Source organism: Lagenorhynchus albirostris, chromosome 11, assembly GCF_949774975.1.
Source record: "Lagenorhynchus albirostris chromosome 11, mLagAlb1.1, whole genome shotgun sequence".
NCBI classification, from domain to species: domain Eukaryota; kingdom Metazoa; phylum Chordata; class Mammalia; order Artiodactyla; family Delphinidae; genus Lagenorhynchus; species Lagenorhynchus albirostris.
Window position 1 is genome coordinate 12,174,878 of NC_083105.1, and position 18,973 is coordinate 12,193,850.

Consider the following 18,973-nt stretch of genomic DNA (forward strand, 5'->3'; position numbering starts at 1 on the left):
GGAGTAAACCTTTTAAGTGCACAGTTTCAAACTCTGGGACTAAATGGAAGCAAGAGAAGCAAGTGGAGAGGCGAAGTAGTGCCGACTGTAATGTGGAATAAGATCTGTTTAAAAGATAATAAAGGCAAAATCCAGAATACATGGAGAGCCCCAGCGAGTTGTTTTCTTGTTCATATTCTCTATAGCCATGTCCCTCGTTGCATTGGTAGCTAGGCTAAGTCATGTTTCTTTACACATCTCTGAATGAAAGGTCAAAAGAGTATAGTTCATTAAACCCTTGTTGCCTCCAGACAAATCCTGAAAGTTCAAATAACTGGAAGTCAGTACCTAAAAACATAACATACCCTACTATTTGGGGGGGAAATTGAGACCTGCTTTTATCAGCCATTTATCCAGAAAAGTGTATGTTCTGTATAAATCCAGCCAAGTCTCCTGCACTGTCTGCATATTCTCTGTAATGCAGTGGATGTTCATAATGTGATCCAGATATTTTCAGTACAGTTCTGTGTTATTTCATTGATTCCCACATATGACAGTTCTCAGCCAGAAACTCCTGTTGTTTTTTTGTTCAACTTTACTGTTTCTCTTAAGACACAGAAGTTGTTGAAAAGCCCTCTTCTGTTATCCTTTTGCATAGAGGTTACTATTTTGAACCTTTTGAAGGGACCTTGCCACAAAAGTCCATATTTACATTCTGTATGTTTAGAGCCATGATATCAGGCAGAAATTAGAAGGAAGTATAAAGCAGAATCTCAGGGCTGGGGTGAGAGAGACTATACAGTTCAAAAAAGAACATTTAAATCTCTAAGTTGTAAAGAACATTTCATGAAAGTAAGGCTGTATGCACTCTTCTGGGCTGATGGAGGAGGATTCAGAAGATAACGGTGAATAAATATTGTAGTACAGGGGTTTTTAAAGTGAGTAAGAAACACTTGTGTAGAATCTCTTAATTTTCCCAGAGTGACTAAAAGAATTTCCACTTTGGTAAGTCTGCAGTACAGTGTGTCATTATAGCTGGTTCACACCAAAAGATGTGGGATGGGGCTTCCCTGGTGGCGCAGTGGTTGAGAGTCCGCCTGCCGATGCAGGGGACACGGGTTCATGTGTCCGGGAAGATCCCACATGCCGCGGAGCGGCTGGGCCCGTGAGCCATGGCCGCTGAGCCTGCGCGTCCGGAGCCTGTGCTCTGCAACGGCAGAGGCCACAACAGTGAGAGGTCCGCATGCCGCAAAAAAAAAAAAAAAAAAAAAAAAGATGTGGGATGGCTTGAGGAGAATTCAGGCATGACCAAAAAGGGGCAATAGATTCTTGACCCCAAATTTTCCCTTGAGGATTTGAAGCCAGATTGGCTTAAACAACTGTTTAATAGAAAACAAAACACACACACCACACAGACACACACACACACAAAGATTGGCTTAAACAACTGTTTAATAGAAAACAAACACACACACACACACACACCAAAGATTGGCTTAAACAACTGTTTAATGGAAAACAAAACACACACACACACACACCCAAAGATCTCTCTTACTGCTTTAGCCCCTTAGTAAGACAGTTGGAATGTTGGAGCTGGAATGTTTCTTGTCAGTTGGTCCCTGACTTGAAAGAATTACAGTGGGGCTAGTATTTGGGTCTCTGGCCTAGCCCTTAGAAGAGAAGGAGTTTGGGGTTTTTGTAAAGGAGTTGAGGGTTAGAAATGAAAGTAAAGGCTGTTTAATCAAAGGGAAACATCAGAGACGTAGGATTAGGAAGTGAGCTTGGGGAAAATACCTAAATTAGAAATATGAGTTGTTCACCAAGGAAAAATAGGAGTGTTTGAATGGAACAGCTTTTTAAAGAAGGAATTATCACAAAACCATGTTAATTTTTCTGGCTTTCTGGTTCTTAATCTTTATTTTTCGTTTTGAACTTCTGAGAATCAAATGAAAGCTCTGGACCAGGTCCCCAGAACAATGTACATTTCTATAACATTTTGCACACAGTTTTTAGAGGATCATGGGCCCTGTGAAGCCCAACCATATTAAGAATATATTAAGTCTTCTGTCAGCTGCTACAGCCCAGACTTAGCCAAAATATAGTGAACTTGGTGCCACAGGAAGTGTTTGGAGGCTGTAAGATGATTAACGTTGCTGGCACGTGGATGAAGAATGGATTAAATTCAACGTAAAAATGTATGTGTGCCTTAGACCTGTACTCTTGTGCCAGACAGTAATAGAATCTGGATTTTAAAGAATTTAATTTCTTTTCATGTCTATTTAGTACTTTTTTTTTAAAAAAATGAAGGTAATTGATTACAGCTGAAATATGAGGTATATATATTATTTAATGTGCTGGACATAAGATCCTGGAAAATTAGCCGCAGTCAGGCTTTGTCATTCACTGTGACACTGAATAAGGCATTTATCCTGTTGTATAAAAGAATACATCTTAAAGAGATACCGAAAAGCAACACGTGCAGGATTGCTCCAAGGCACGTAACTTCCACGTTAAGACTGCAGGTATCTTAGAACTACAAGCCAGGGAATCAAGATGACAGAGGCTAATGTGAAATTGAATATTTCTGTATATGGCAGCTTATAGTTAAGGTGGCGAGAGCAGGCTGGATCAAGGTGATAGATTTAGAGTGAGGTCCTATATGTGTAAGAAAACCAGAGCCATAGTGGGCTTACTCACTGGGGCTGAATAAGAACTGAAAAGTCAGGTGATATAGAAGATCCATGTGCCGAAGTCTAGAATACAAGGATGCTAGCTGAGGCAGATGAATTTTCATGCTGAAGCAAATGGCCCAGGCAGTATTTTAGAGATTGAACTCTTGAGTAAGGTACCTGAGCGCTAGGGATTCAAGGCCTCTTTACTAAATAGGTTTTGGACATAATTTATTTCTTTATTTACTTTTTTTAAATTCAGCAAATACGTTGTGCAGACCTGCTGTGGGCCAAGCACTCTGCCGGTGCTGGGAAGACGCAGCAGCCTTGATTTGGATGCTCAGTCAGTCAAAACATTGCCTCATCAAAGAGCTACTTTTGTATGTTTTTGATGAAAGTAGGAATGAGTTCCTATACTCATTAGTCTAAAGCTTGGCAGAGTGTGGAGTGAGACAGTCTGGCTGGAATGAAAGGAAGGAGACAGCAAATAAAACAGTTATTCCTTCCTGCCCTCACAAATATTTTAGAACTTAGGGATCGATTTTCCTAGATTCTTTTGATTTGGGTGGTAAATAATATCATACTTCTGGATATTATTTTTTGGGAGTCTTATGGATGCTATCTTAGTTTTTTGTGTTGTTTTTTTTTTAAACAAATTTATTTATTTATTTATTTATTTATTTATTTATTTATTTTGGCTGCGTTGCGCCTTCATCGCTGGGCGTGGTCTTTCTCTAGTTGCGGCCAGCCGGCGCTACTCTTCGTTGCAGTGCGCGAGGTTCTCATCGCGGTGGCTTCTCTTGTTGCAGAGCACGGGCTCTAGGCACGCAGGCTTCAGTAGTTGTGGCATGCGGGCTCAGTAGCTGTGGCTCGTGGGCCCTAGAGCGCAGGCTCAGTAGTTATGGCGCATGGGCTTAGTTGCTCCGCGACACGTGGGATCTTCCCGGACCAGGGCTTGAACCCGTGTTCCCTCCACTGGCAGGCAGATTCTTAACCACTGCACCACCATGTTCTCGCTATCTTAGTTTTAAAAGGTGATTTCAAAGTATCTGTGATAGATCCTTTCCTGTTGTTGTCTTAAGTGGGAAGTAATGAGTACTGTAGTATGAACCCAGACTTTCTAGAAAGATTCTACATATTGGTCCTTAATTGATTTGAACCAGATCTTCTGTCTTAATCCTTCCTTCTTCCTCCTTCCCTTCATTTTTTTTTTTAATACATGCAGTCAGTGGAAGTATTTTATTTTATTTATTTATTTTTCTAAATTGGTTTTCCTTTTTTTTAAATTTCATTTCATTTATTTTTTTATACAGCAGGTTCCCCTTCAGTTTTAATAGTTTGTATAAGTAATATAAAAAAGTTTTTTGAAAAATGGTGTGATATATACAGTGTTGGATATTACATTAGTAAAATAATCATATCTAAAAGTATGTTTTTTATTTGATATTTGTATTTTGTTTTGGCTAAGGTGACTGAAGGGAACTTACTCGAGGTAATAAAGAACAAAAAATTTTAACTTGGAAACTGATGATCAAATGGAAGGTGTGAATCCTTATTCCTTTTCTTCACAAAATAATTTTCAAAGAGTGGTAATGCAAAAAAAGCTAATCATATTAACCGAGGAAAGATCTAAGTTTTTTTTTTTTTAATTGTTTTAATTGGAGTATAGTTGATTTACAGTGTTGTTAGTTTCAGGTGTACAGCACAGTGATTCAGCCATGTGTGTGTGTGTGTGTGTGTGTGTGTGTGTGTGTGTGTGTGTGTATTCTTTTTCAGCTTCTTTTCCCTTATAGGTTATTACAAAATATTGAGTACAGTTCCCTATGCTATTATTACATCTTAAGTTCTAATAGTGCTTACCAAAGCAAAAAACTTTAGTTAATACATTTAAGAAACATGAGTGATAAATAGAAGGCTGTTACAAGGCAGTGTCTGCATACTGCTTTTGTCCTCTGATGTGGGCAACTATGTGTCTAGTGAACACAAAGAATACATTGTAAAGTCCATAATGTTTTGGTAGCTCCATAGGAAGAAGCATATGATATAATAATTATAAACATTAGGCATAATCATTTTGTGGTGTTCTGGGTGACATCAAAATATAAAACTGCTGGCTGATGTATTCAGATTATTCTTGATTCCAGGGTTAAGTAGTTTTATTTTTTACTTAAACTTTTTATTTTGAGATAATTGTAGATTCACTGCATATTTTGATGGGATTTTGACACAGGTAAACACCCATGACACACTCAAGGTAATGAATATATCCATAACACTCCCCGAAGTTTTTTTCCTTATCATTTTGCCACATTTGCTTTACTGTTTTTTCCTCTACTATATTTTTATGAACATTTTGAGAATAAATTTTTTAATTATGTATTTGTATGTGTGTGTGGATATGTGTATACATGCATATATATCATGTTCCTTTAGTCCCAAATACTTCCATACTTATTTTCAAAAACAAGGGCAGTCTCTTATAGAACCAGAGTACATTATCAAAACCAGGACTTTTAATACGGATATTATCATCTCATCTGCAGCCCACATTCCAATTTGCCAGTTGTCCCAATAATGTCCTTTATCGCAACAGATACATTTTTTCCATTAAAATTTTAGTGTTCAGATAATTGTAGATTTGCATGGAGCTGTAAAAAGTAGTACAGAGAGAGCCCAGCTACCCCCTTTGCCCGGTTTCCCCCAGTGGTGACGTCTTGCAAAACTCTAGTACAGCATCGCAACCAGCAAGTTGACAGTGATGTTCTCAAGATTCAGAACGTTTCCATCACCACAAGGATTCTTTCTAGTTGTTTATTTATGGCCACAGGCACCTCCCACCTGCTCCTACTTCTCCTTAACTCTTGGCAACCATTCATCTGTTTTCCGTTTCTGTAATTTTGTCATTTTAAGAATGTTATATACATGAAATCATATGGCATATGACTTTTGGGGATTGCATTTTAAAACTAAGCATAATTCTCTGGAGAGTCATCCTGGTTGTTGCATGTAACAATCATCCGTTCCTTTTTATTGCTTAGTAGTATTCTGTGGTTTGGATGTATCACAGTTTGTTTAAAAATTCACACATTGAAAGATATTTGGGTTGTTTCCGGTTTTTGCCCATTATGAATAAAGTTGCTGTAAACATTTGTGTATAGATTTTTATGTGAATCTTTCTCTGGACTAAATGCCCATGAGTGCAATTGCTAGATCCTATGGTAATTGCATCTTTACTTTCTTAGGAAACAGTTAAACTGTTTTTGCAGAGTGGCTGTACCGTTTTACATTCCCACCAGCAATGTATGAGTTACTCAGTTTTTCTACATCCTCACCAGTATTTAATGTTGTCACTTTCTTTTAAAGCTATTCTGATAGATATGTAGCAGCATCTCATTATAGTTTTAATTTGCATTTCCCTAATGTCTAGTGATTAACATCTTTCCATGTGCTCATTTACTATTTGTATATCCTCCTTGGTGGTATCAGTGTCTTTTGCCTACATTCTCATTGGATTGTTTATTTCTTTACTGTTGAGTTTTGAGGGTTCTTTCTGTATTCTAGATGCTAGTCCTTTGCCGTGTTTGCAAATATTTTCTCCCACCCTATGGCTTGTCTTTTCCTTATCTTTTCCTTTGTTTCTTTTACAGAAGAATTTATCAATTTTTCCTTTTATGAGTCATGTTTCTGGTGTCAAGTCTAAGAACTCTTTGCTTAGCCCTAGGTCCTGAAGATTTTCCTCTATGTTTTTTGTTTTCAAGTTTTACAGTTTTGTGGAGATGCGTATATGGGCTCCCTGCCTCTCCTTCTCTAATATTACTTGGGCAGGGATGTTGGGATGCCTGGTTATGGCCTGGTGAGGGTGGAAATCTCTGCTCCCCACTTGGCCTTTGCTGCCGTGGGTGGGAGTGAGGTGCGGATATGGCTGGACTAGAGCAGTCTAAAGTTTTCTGTCTTGCTAGGGTGGCCCTTTCCATGTTCTTTGGTTGCAGAGAGCACGCTTTTGTTCAGGCCTTTGTCTGAACCCATTGGCATTTCCGGGTTCTTTAGCTCCAAGTTTGAGCTATAGAAGGCATAAAGGAAACCCAGGGAACTCACCACTGTGTTCTGAGGTCCCAATCCAGTTTGCTTTCTTCTCTCCACCTTTAAGAGTCTTCTTATGTTTATTTAATATATAAAATGTCTAGGGTCTTAAATTGTACTTAGTGGGAGGAATAGGGATGAGGTATGTACTCCTTCCAGGAAGCAGAAGTCGCTAGTTTTGTTTTATGTTAATTGATAGTATTTCTGTCAAAGAGAAACATGTGTATAAATATAAATGTTCCAAGAGAAATAAATGGTACATGTACTATCTTCCAAACTTTCTGTGTTACTTTTATTATTATTTTTTTTTTGGAATTAAAATTCTACAAGTCATAGGGCTCCATAGATTTTCAGGAAATAGATATTTATCTAATTATGCTATTTGAATAGAACCTTCATGGTATCTTTTCTGGTATATAACCCCCCCCAAAATTTTTTTTATTTTTGCCTTTGATTTATGGCAAGTTTTAAAAACTTACCCCTGAACTAGACTTTTGAGAAAATTTTCTCAACATATACTGTTTTTTCTGGCCATTATTAAAATGTAATTATCAGTTTGTAACATATTTGGTTCCAGCTGGGTCTCTGTCTCTTGTAATTTATCCCCAGCACATGTCTATCTTAGACACGCTGGCTGCAGTTTGATAGCCATTATGTGGCATGTTGCTGCTTATTGTGTCAGCAGTTTTAATTTGTTTCCCTGAATTTGCAATTATTCATATCATGGTCACCTTTTTAAAGTTAAAGAACTACACATTTACAAAGTTATTACAGTTCCACAGTCCTTTATCTGAAACCGTTGGAGTCAGATATCAATTTTAATTTGGAATCTTAGATTGTAGAAAGGAAAAGCAGTACATATACTCTCTGTTAGGGTAACACCCCTAGCTGGGCATGGACAACACCTAGTAATCACACTCATTCATATATTTACAGCTAAGTGTTTTTTAATATTCACACCAGTTATGGTGTTTGGGTCCCATTTTATCACCAAATGAGTCCCTCTTCCACCACCACAAAGTTAGGTGGCTGGGGCGGGGGGAGGAAGAAGAAAGAAGGAAATAGTTTTCCAAGCTTTTTGGACTTCGGATTTATACATAAGGGATCTTGGCCCTGTGGAGACAGGACCTCAGCAAGCCAAGTTAGAGTAAAGGCCGCTATCTTTAGGCCTGAATTCCCCACTGTTTAACTGCTAAGGTGGTGCTCTAGGCCTGGATTTGCTAACTGTGATTGTTTCCAATATGAAAACAAAAGCAGCTCTTGGTTTAATCCTGTTATATGGTGTTGATCTTAAAAATCATTGGATTCATGTTAGGATTTTGAGTTTAATCCTGTAAAGATCAGACTAACTTTCATCTTATTTATCCTAAATCCCTCTTTAATCTTGTTAATTATGCCAGGCCATTTTCCCCAAGGGCTAGGGTAAAATATCTATATTTGTATATATTCATATAGTTGTTTTTCCAGAGGTCTCTCTCTACCAGCCCCCTCTCTCTCAAAAAGAAGATCACTTTTCTCACACAGAGCTAGAGAGCCAGGCATTCTTCCCCGGAGTAACATTAGTATTGCAAGGATGACATTAGTTCTGTATTCGTACACCTAAGATTAAAGTGGGTCTTGGCAAGGCCTCCTGAGAGGGAATCTAGTCTTCATCTCGGATTTCCTGAGGAGGCATATGGCACTCTTCCAAAAGGGGATATAATTTGAGTTTAGAGGCTCTTAGGATATATTAGTTGGATTGATTGTAATTGAGACACCACTCCCCTGTAGCAGGATAGGAAATCAATTCTTAAGTTTTGACCTTCACATTGAAGTTGCACCGTGTGCCATAGGAAAAGAAAGTACATGTTTGGTCTTGGATCTCCTTGCTTCCACTTTGCAGAATGTAACTGCTTTAGACCTTGTGCTCTCTGTTTCTTTCTTTCTTTTTTTTTAAAGGATAATTGTCAATGACCGTCCTCTACAAGGCAATCAAAATAATAGCTCCCAGCTAACCATAAATTTTTTTTTCTTATTTCTACTTTTAGGGGTGGGAAGTTTTGTAACTAGATCAAAAGTGTTACTGATTGATTCAGGAACTAGTAACCTACTGTATACCAAATGATCCTTCTTGAGGCCCCACGTGGTTACTGTTCTCCCTCTAATTGTTGGGCGACTGTTGCTGTTGTTGGCTGCCAAACAGCTGGAGTACCTAGTGCCGTGCCTTACACTCGTAGCACGCGGCGCCTTTATGACATGGGCACAAGCCTGGTAGACTCTGTTAGTCTTCCTCTGCTTATCTCACTTATGACAATTCTACAAGGATTCCTAGATATAAAAGGTATAACAAACCATTGCATTATGAATTAAAACTGACTTTAGGGCTATTGGTATATTCAGCTATACTTTACTTTTCAGTGAAATGGGTACAGAGTCTTTTTAACGCATGTATGTTTATGAATGTTTACTTTGCTATTTACTTAAAAGGAAATTAAAGGATCTTCTTTGCAAAAACGAGAGATGAGTCTTCCTTACTGGAAATCCTGTAATGCTGACATTGCGACTGTGAGAGGTGGAAAGAAGTTGTTACCAGGATCTAACTATTAAGAATCGGAAAAATCTGGGGTTAAGAAACTCACTGTTGGTGATGGAGTGATTGTGTATCTGGATGCTTTGCCGGAAGTGAGGAGGGGCAACTGTGATTTCTAATTCGCTTTGGGGGGAAGCTCCAATATCAGGGCTGCACATTCAGTGAAGCAGCCCCTTTATCACAAAGAGAATTTTAATTAAAGAATGTTCTTGCATCATAAGCAGAGTAAGCGACAGCTGGCTACACTGGGCGTTTATCTCCTTCAAACCACATTACCAGTAATTGCTGTATTAAATCAAAGTCAGAAGAGTTTATAGGTCAGAATCAAGCCAAGGGGCTGGTGCCAACCCAAGGATTCCCACACTGCTGCATTGCTGTTGTCAGAGCCCTGTTCCTATCCCCAGAAGGGATGAGTGTCAGGTAATGCCTGACAGTTCACCTGTAAGGCATGAGCATGATGAACACAATCCAAGAAGAGAGGCAGTGACATGTTCAAGACTTTGTGGCCTTGCCTTTTGGTTAGCTTTTCGTTTTGAACACGAGAGTACGGTTTCTCATTGTGTTTCGGTACTACTAGGCAGAACGTGTTACCTGCCTGGCACTTGGGGAGATTTGCTTTGGGATAAAAATCACTTGTACTTTCTCTGCTGTTTTACTTACTAATATTCCCTTCTTGATCAAGCATGGTCTTCTCACTTTGAGTAATTCCTTCAAGAGCAATGCGTTGCCCTACACTGCCTATGCTTAGGAGCTCCCCCTTCCTCCTTCTGACACAATTATGTAGCTCTTTATGTACTTTCTGCTTCCTATTGAGGCCACTTATTCCTCAGATAATTGATCTGGCTTCATAAATCAGGTAATTCTGAATCTCCTTAAAATGCCCTTCTTAAATTATTGGAGATGATGGTGATGACAATGATGATAACAGTAACTATAATATAATATTTGCTATATGCCAGGCATTCATATGTTAACTGATGTAATCATCACATTCACCCTATGAGGTAGGTAATTCTTTTTCCAGATGAAGGACCTGAGGCAGAGTTGTTAAATAACTTTTACAAAGTTACACAGCTAGAAGTGATAGAACTACAATTTAAGTCCCAGTGGTTTGGTTCAGAACCCTGGACTCTTTTTTTTTTTTTTTTTTTTTTTTGCGGTACGTGGGCCTCTCACTGCTGTGGCCTCTCCCGTTGCGGAGCACAGGCTCCGGACGCGCAGGCTCAGCGGCCATGGCTCACGGGCCCAGCCGCTCCGCGGCATGTGGGATCTTCCCAGACCGGGGCACGAACCCGTGTCCCCTGCATCGGCAGGCGGACTCTCAACCACTGCACCACCAGGGAAGCCCAGAACCCTGGACTCTTAATCACACAGTGTGTTGCTTGTGTAGACCAATCAGACCTAATACCCAATACTCTGCTGGGTATTAGGAATATTTTAAGGAGTAAGATAGATTCTATTGTGCCTGCCCTCCTGGAGTGGGAGAGGCAGAAATAATATGTATGACAAGTTGGAAAGGATATGTACAAGTGCTAAGAGTGTATGTAGCAGGGGTCTAACCTAGACTAATCCAAAATAATTTTCAGAAAAACTTGCCTTTTTGCTTCTGCTTATATCTCATACCACTATACCCATAATCTTCCTTTTGATAAGATTTTTTCTGTAATGTTTTAGGGCATACTGGGGACTTTCCCCTACGTCCCTTTACCAGTCCGCACACCCCCTACAAAGAAAATAACTAGCCCTCTGCAAATCCATTGCAGTAAGTAGGGCAGGAATTCATTTAATTTTTAAACAGCTCTACTGAAGTGTAATTGATATATAATAAACTGCAAATATGTAAAACTTCCAATTTAAGTTTTGACATATGTATACACGCGTGAAATCACTACAACCATGATAATAAATATATTAATCATCTCCAAAAGTTTTCTTGTGCCCCTTTGTAATCCTTCCAATTCCCACCCACTCCCCGCACATTTCCAAGCAACCACTGGTCTGCTTTCTGACACTATAGATTAGTTTTCATTTTCTATTATTTTATAAAAATGGGATCATACAATAAATACTCATTTTTACCTGGCTTCTTTCACTCATTGTAGTTATTTTGAGATTCATCGTTGTTATTTCATATACCAGTGGTTCATTTATTTTTATTGCCAAGTAATAGTCCATTGTGGATATACCACAATTTGTTCATCATTTATCTGTTCATGGACATTTTCAGTTTTAGGCCATGACACATAAAGCTGTTACAAATATTCATGTACAAGTCTTTATATGGATATATGTTTTCATTTCTCTTGGGTAAATGGAATGCATGAATCATATGGTAGGTTATAATTAACTTTTTCAGAAATTGCTAAACTGTTTCCACATTGGTTGTACCATTTTACATTCCTGCCAGCAGTATTTGAGACTTTCTGTTCCTCCATAGGCTTGTCAGCACTTGGTATTGCAGTCTTTTTCATTTTAGTCGTTCTAATAGGCAGGTAGTGGTATTGTTGTGGTTTTAATTTCCTAAGAAGTAGTGATATTGAGCATCTTTTCAAGGGTCTATTTAGCATCCCTGTATATTCTTTGTTCAAGTGTCCAAATCTTTTGCCCATTTTTTAAAAAAATGGATTACATGTTTTCTTACGGTTGAGCTTGGAGAGTTCTTATATATTCTGGGTATCCTTTACCAGATATATGCTTTGCAAATGTTTTCTGTCAGTTACAGCTTGTCTTTTTATTTTCCTCACAGTGTCCTTTGAAGAGCAGAGTTTTTAATGAAGTCCAATTTATTAATTTGCTCTTTTGTGCTTTTGGTATCATATCTTAGAAATCTTTGCCTAATCCAAGGTCACAGAGGTTTTCTGTTTGAATCTTTATAGTTTCATGTTTTACATTTTTAGGTCTATGGTTCATTTTGAGTTAAATTTTGTATATGGCATAAAGTATGGATCTAGGTTCATTTTTGTTGCATGTGGATATCTAGTTGTTCTGGTACCATTTGTTGAAAAGACTATTCTTTCTCCACTGAGTTGCCTTTGCACCTGTGGATCTATTTCTGGATCTTCTGTTCTGTTGCGTTGATCTATTTTTCTATCTTGACACCAATACTGCACTGTCTTATGTGAGTATTAGGGGATTCAGTAGACTTCAGAAGAGTGGTAATGAGGTATGCTATACCTCAGATAATAGCATTTGCTTTTAGCACATAATAGAAAAAAGATAGTCGTAATCTTCAAAAACCTATTTTTGAATAGTGGAATGAAGTGGAGAAAAATACTATGTTCATGGGCTGGAAGACTCGATATTCTTAGGATAGTAATTCTCCCCAAACTGATCCATAGATTCAGTGTAATCCCGATCAAAATACAAGCAAGATTTTTATAGAAATTAATAAGCTGATTCTAAAATTCATGTGGAAATGCCAAGGACCTAGAAGAGCCAAAACAACTTTGAAAAGATAAACGAAGCTGGAGGACTAACACAGCCAGATTTCAAGCTCCAATAATTAAGATAGTGTGGTGTTGGTGCCAATATTAAGATATACCGTTTAATGTTATGCAATGAGATTGTGTCTGTTAGGTTTTGCGGCATAACAAACCTCCCCAAAACTTAATGGCTTAAAACAATGTTAATCATTTACTTGCTCACAGTTCTGTGGGTCAGGAATTTGGGTGAGTCTCCTAGTATGGGGAGGCTGGGCCCGAGTGGTCTAGGATGACCTCACTTTCAAGTCTGGCAGTTGGCAAGCTAATTAATTGGTTGGGAGGCGCAACTGGAACAGCTTATCCCTCTTCCACTTGGTTTCTTACCCTTCACAGTTCTTCACATGGTTGGCTCAGGGTTCCAGAGAGGAGCAGGAGAGGGCCAGTCCCTGTGGACAAGCACCTGTCAAGCCTCTGCTTGTGTCACATTTACTGATATCCCAATGGCCAGTGCAAGTCACAAAGCTAAGACCAAATTCAAGAAGTGGAGAGAAAATTTCACCTCTTGAAGGGAGGCTGTGAAATATTGTGACCATTTTTTGTAATCTACCACAGAGATATTATGAGTTAGTGGAGATGAAACTTTCTGTGGAGGGTAAAAGTCTCTATAATATAAGATAATTATGTGGAATCATTTGTAGACATATTTCTCTAACAGTATGAGAATATTTACAGTTATTTTCTGTATGTAAAGGTTATATCTTTACCCTTATCTTTTATGTACTATCTGTCTTTGCAGATTTAAAGTGAATGTCTATTGTCTTATGATTTATGGATACATTTTACCTTAGTAATACTGAATTAGAATGAAAGCATAATGAAAGACACTTCTAACAAAAATGCTAACTCCTGGCCTCAGAGACTGCATGCCATGTCTGTCACTCCAAATAGAAGAATACATTTCAGCCATAGCATGGCACCCCTGTTAATATGCATACTTCCTTTTGTACCATGTGTCACACAAAGGAGTGTTTCTGTACTTCACCGTGATTTGCTCTTCTCTGGCAGATATAATTTAAAGCATTTCCACTGGTGTAGAAAATTCAGCAATTCTCACAGTACCTTAGAACCAGTGGAAGTCTTATATAAATATTTTTGAACAGGTGTTTGACTTTGTTGCATATATTTACCTGCCTGCCTTTCTGTAAGCACCCTAAGTATGGCTTTGCCTATGCCATGCTGGTTTGTGCATTTGGAATGCTGTCCCACTACCTCAAAGCTCCCCACCATCGACCCCAATCCATCTGGAGAACTCTTACTAGCTTTCCACAATTCATTTCCAGCATTAACTGCTTGTGAGCTATTCCTGGGCTCCTCCACCCTCGGAAATTAGATGGCAGCAGTGGTGGCTACAGCAGCAGTTGCCTCTTTATTTTTCTCCCAAGCCATGTTGTGATAGGTATGGCATTTATCACGTGGTGTTTTGGTACTTACTATTTTCTGCTTTCTCTCCCCTATTGTCAGCTCTTTGAGAGCTTTTCCTATTCCTAGGACTTCATACAGTGCTAGTGGCATCTTGGTTGAATGAATGAAGGTTAACTGAATGAACAAATAAGAGATGGTCTGTGCATGGTGATTAATTCATTTACCTCTGATTTGTATTTTCAAGTAATAAAATGCAGACCCTCCCTTTTCATATACTGATGGGCATATCTGTGTAAAAGGTACTGGCTTAATTCTTTGAGAGAAATACCAAGATGAACAGACAGGTCCTACCCCTAACAAAGTCATCCAATTAAAAAAGTATGCCTAAAAATGTAAGACACAGAAGCAAAAAACAAAACAAAAGTCCACCTTGATAGAGGCAGCAGTGGGTAGTTGAATGTATCAATAATTATTTTTGTATTTACTTGCCACTTGGAAGACCAAGAAGTAGCCCAAGGTAGAAAATCTTATTAAAGTAGGCATCGTGTCTATTTTTCATTCTGATCATGAATTTATCAATTTTGCTGCCATCTTTTTACTGATATTACTGAAACAGCTCTCTCTCAAAACTTCTCTTGGTCTCCTACTTGCTAAATTCAGTCATCTTTTCTAAATTCTCATTCTCTTTAACCTTTCTGTATCTCTACTCAACATTGTTATATACTCATCTCTGGTATCAATTTATGAAATACTTTCCCTAGTGCAAGGGACACAGGATAGTAAAGAAAAGAGGAAGAAAGTAACACATGTCCTCTGTGTCCTGGCTTTTGTGAACAGTACACAATCCTGCTTAATCTTTTTATCCTTTGTTGCTATTTCTGCCTTCTAGAAGTGAGTATTCCTTAAGGTTCTATTTTCAGCTCTTTGCCTTGTATCAACTGTTGTCTCTTTCCCTCTTCCCTCCATCCCTCCTTCCTTCTCCTCTCCCTCCCCACCTCCTCTCTCTTTCCCTTCCTCCCTCTTTCTCCCTCTCTTTCCTTTTTTGAAGTACGTAGTTAATGTTCAGTACACGCTGTGGACTAAATCATTGCAGCCTGACCCTCCCAAACTCCTCTTGGATCTTCATTTCCAATCCTGACCTCTCTTCTGGGGCTGCCACCTACAACTCTGAGTACTTGTTAGACATTTTCTATTGGACCTGCCACAACTTCAAACCAGTTCATGCTTCTGACTTCTCTCTTTTAGCAGTGTTATCCTTATTTGGCCAGTCAGCTAGACTTAGAACCTCAATGTTATTTTTAATTTCCTTCTCCCTTATACCCTTTTTCTGAAGTCTCCAGTTCCTGTGGATGCTGTCCTTGTAATGTCTCCTACATCTATTCCTTCTTTATTTCTACTGTTAACTTGTGGGTTTTGCATTAATAATCTGTAGACTGTTATAACAGTGGCCCCCGGGACTTCCCTGGTGGTCCAGTGGTTAAGACTCCATGCTTCCAGCGCTTCCACTGCAGGGGCACGGGTTCGATCCCTGTTCGGGGAACTAAGACCCCACATGCCACGCGGCGCACTCAAAAAAATTAAAAAAGAAAGAAACCGAGCAGTAGCCCCTAATTGGCCTCCCCACCTTCTGATTGTTCCCTTTTCCATTCTTCCTGCAGCCACTACAGGCCATTTTCATAAAATGTTATTTTTGTAGCACTGTTTCCCTCTCAAACACTCTTTAAAGATAAGGTCTGAAATACATAGCCTGATGGCCTGGGTCCTCCACAATGACCCAGACCTACTCTTCTTGTCATTTGCCACTATTCACTCACAGTCAAGTAGACTGGTCACACTGATCCCTATGTAAGTCTTACCTATTTCTAACTACATTATTTTGCCTACATGTACATCTTTCTCGATCTCAGCCCCTCCATCCTCATCTGTCTATCTCAAACTGTATCTCTTTTTGAACTTCTGTGTTATCCCAGTTCACAGCAATCTTTGGAACCTTTTCAGATTACTACTAAAATCAATTTTATACCTTAGAACAGAGGTCTTTGCAATCTTTGCCGAAGCATTCTATCCCGAAGCCTAACTAGTATCTTTGAACACTCTTGGTAGGATTGTGGCGTAGGCAGAAGGGAAAGAAAAGGAGAGAAGAAAACAAGAATGAGAGAGTAGAAAAGAGAAGAATCTCAAATATTTTCTGATTATCCAGTACTGGGTAAGTCTTGAGATCCCTAGGGTTGTAAATGGTACAAATTATACTACAGTGTCACCAACTGTGTCCTCTGGCATGAGACTGATATGGTAGTCTGTCTACTTCATCATAAACAAAACTTAAATTTCATAAATCTCAAGATAATTTCTAGATATCTCACTCTTAAATATCACTAGGTCTCTTTCTCTCTGATATCATTACATTCTGTTTAACAGACACGTTCTAGGTGTGCCAAGTGTTGAAACTTATGGTCTGAATGTCTCTGCTAATGAGATATATAGAAATATATGAAGGGCCATTTTCTATATTCATGTTTCTAATTGATCGATATACAAAAATTTTAATACTGTAAAAGCATTCGTAATACTGCATAGTGTATACTTTTTCAAATGGTGTAATTTGGAATCGTCAGCAAGTAACTCTGAGCTTATTGTGGAGAATTGGTTTTTTTATTTCTGGAATTTTTATTTGAATGGATATAATAGTATTTAAGATTTAAAGGAAATACCTAGTCTGTTCCCTCTGAGGGTGGGGATCACTTAGTAGTAATTTGTGTTGAAAATGTTCACATATTTTTGTTTCTATTTTTAAAATGTCTTTGAAAATGGGAAAAAATATTGAAACGATGTGAAACTTCTGACCCATGCGTAGAATCTTTGTTGGTAAGTAAGGCTACAATAGTCTGCAGAAAGACTGTATGTCAGGAAAGGAGACCCTAACATTTGTAATTTGTAATTTGTAATTTGCTCTTTTATAGCATGCTGTCTTTTGTGTGAAAGGTTCGTCTTTCTTTCTATAAGTGCTTTTTAGAATTTTAGTTTCACTAAATTACTGGTCTTAAATTATAACAATTAAAAAAATTTACAGAAAGAGCTAAGTAAAAGACAAGAAGAAGTACAAGGAGTTATAACTCACATATTGAATTATTTTGCCATTTTTCTGAAGGGCTTATTATTTAAACTAGACCTGGGTACTGATTGCTTATTGTCTAAATCCTCCAGTATTAAATGAGAGTTTATATTTATGCCATCATGTTAGGTAAAGCAAAGGTGATAATATAGAGGCTGAGAGAGTATTACTGACGTTTAAAATACTGGTATTCAAAGTAAAATCTGTTTTGATTCCCTTCAACTTATAAAAAGGTAAGTTATAGGAACAGTGAATGCTAATTTAAATGTATTTGACAAATCAGAAGTTTATCTCTAAAGAAATAAATGAAAACCACTATCCCACCCCCTAGAGGTGTTTGTTTTGTCTTATGCCTGTAATATGTATGTGTGTCAATGTGTGTGTATAAATATGTACTATATATGGCATATATTGGTGTGCATGTCAACCAGTAAGTTATATATGTGTGTATAAATATATAACATATGTAACTTACATGTGAGACACATAAAGCTTATAATTACATATATAATTTATTGATTAACATACACGCAGACACATATGTGCATTTACAAATATGAAATTACACCCTAACCATTATTCAACAGTATAATTTTTTTCACTTAATAATGTATCAGTCACATCTTCTCACCATGTATGTATAGATCTATCCTCAGGAAGAATTTAAAGCTCCAGAGATTGATGAGACCCTCAATAACATATTTGGGGACCACTTCCAGGCTGAAATTAGAACAGTTGTTCTAGAATTTGAGTTACAGTCTATCATCTTAAATATAACACAGTTTGGGAAAATTCCATCTTCTGTGATTAATTCATCAGGTATTGAACTGAGTTAACTCATGAAGGTTAAGTTTGACAGCCTCACGGCCCTGTATGGTTTATAAGTATCATTATTTCCCAGCCTGTATATCAAGAGAATCTTGGTATCAGTCATATCAAGAAGATGTAATAGTGATTAAGATGCTAGTTTATAAGCATGTGTGTGGCCAGTACCGCTGTACTGCTGGACATGAAATGAAGTAGAGGGAAGGTGGGAGGGCAGAGCGTACAGGAGGAAGAAGGATTGGAGAATGATTTCATTAGAAGGGAAAATTTAGTATAAGTTTTTATTATAGAAACATCCCTATTGTTATTTCTTTATTACCATTTTAATAACTATATAGGGGACAAGTAGAATGTATATTATAGGTCCTTAAGGTATCAGATCAAAAATTTTATAAGGCTCAATCTCTGTTAAGAATTGGCACAGCAGCGTCTCATAGTTTTAGTGGTGAGAAAGTGACACTATGGAAGTGTCCATTAAGAGCAGCTTTTTAAAAATGTTACTTCCTGTGTGAGAAGTTGCCCCCAGTGTTTAATTTTGGACTGTAGCATTGTCTTGCCTTTTGGGTTTACCTGTGTACTGATCTATTCTCCCATAAACTGCAAATTCCTTGACAACAGAACTGTGCCTGTTCATTCCTCCAGTGCTCAGCACAATACCTTGTGTATAATAGATCAATAAATTTTTAAAATTATACTGAACTGATTTATTGTTGTCCGTCATGTGTAATACACATCGAATCAGGACCAGCAATCTGAAGATAATCTAGTACATTGCAGTGGTCTCTGCCTGATCTCCCAGAACCAATTTAAGGTAAACGCTTAACCAAGAGATCTTCAATGTACTAATGAGGCCATTCTGACTCTTAAAAGACAATTTCTCCTGAACAATACT

The 18,973-nt window shown here is 38.0% G+C and overlaps 1 protein-coding gene across 23 annotated transcripts in view; it reads left to right on the forward strand.

The window, feature by feature from the left end:
- The window catches only part of RBFOX2 (RNA binding fox-1 homolog 2), a 261,344-nt gene that overhangs the window by 139,708 nt on the left and 102,663 nt on the right, over nucleotides 1–18,973 (forward strand). Inside the window, exon 1 of one of the 23 annotated variants that reach the window (XM_060164676.1) lies at nucleotides 16,277–16,350. The exons of the other annotated variants lie outside the window; for them this stretch is intronic. The gene's annotated coding sequence lies outside the window, so the exon portion shown is untranslated. Of the gene's footprint in view, nucleotides 1–16,276; nucleotides 16,351–18,973 lie in introns of those variants that run through there. 23 annotated transcript variants of the gene reach the window in all.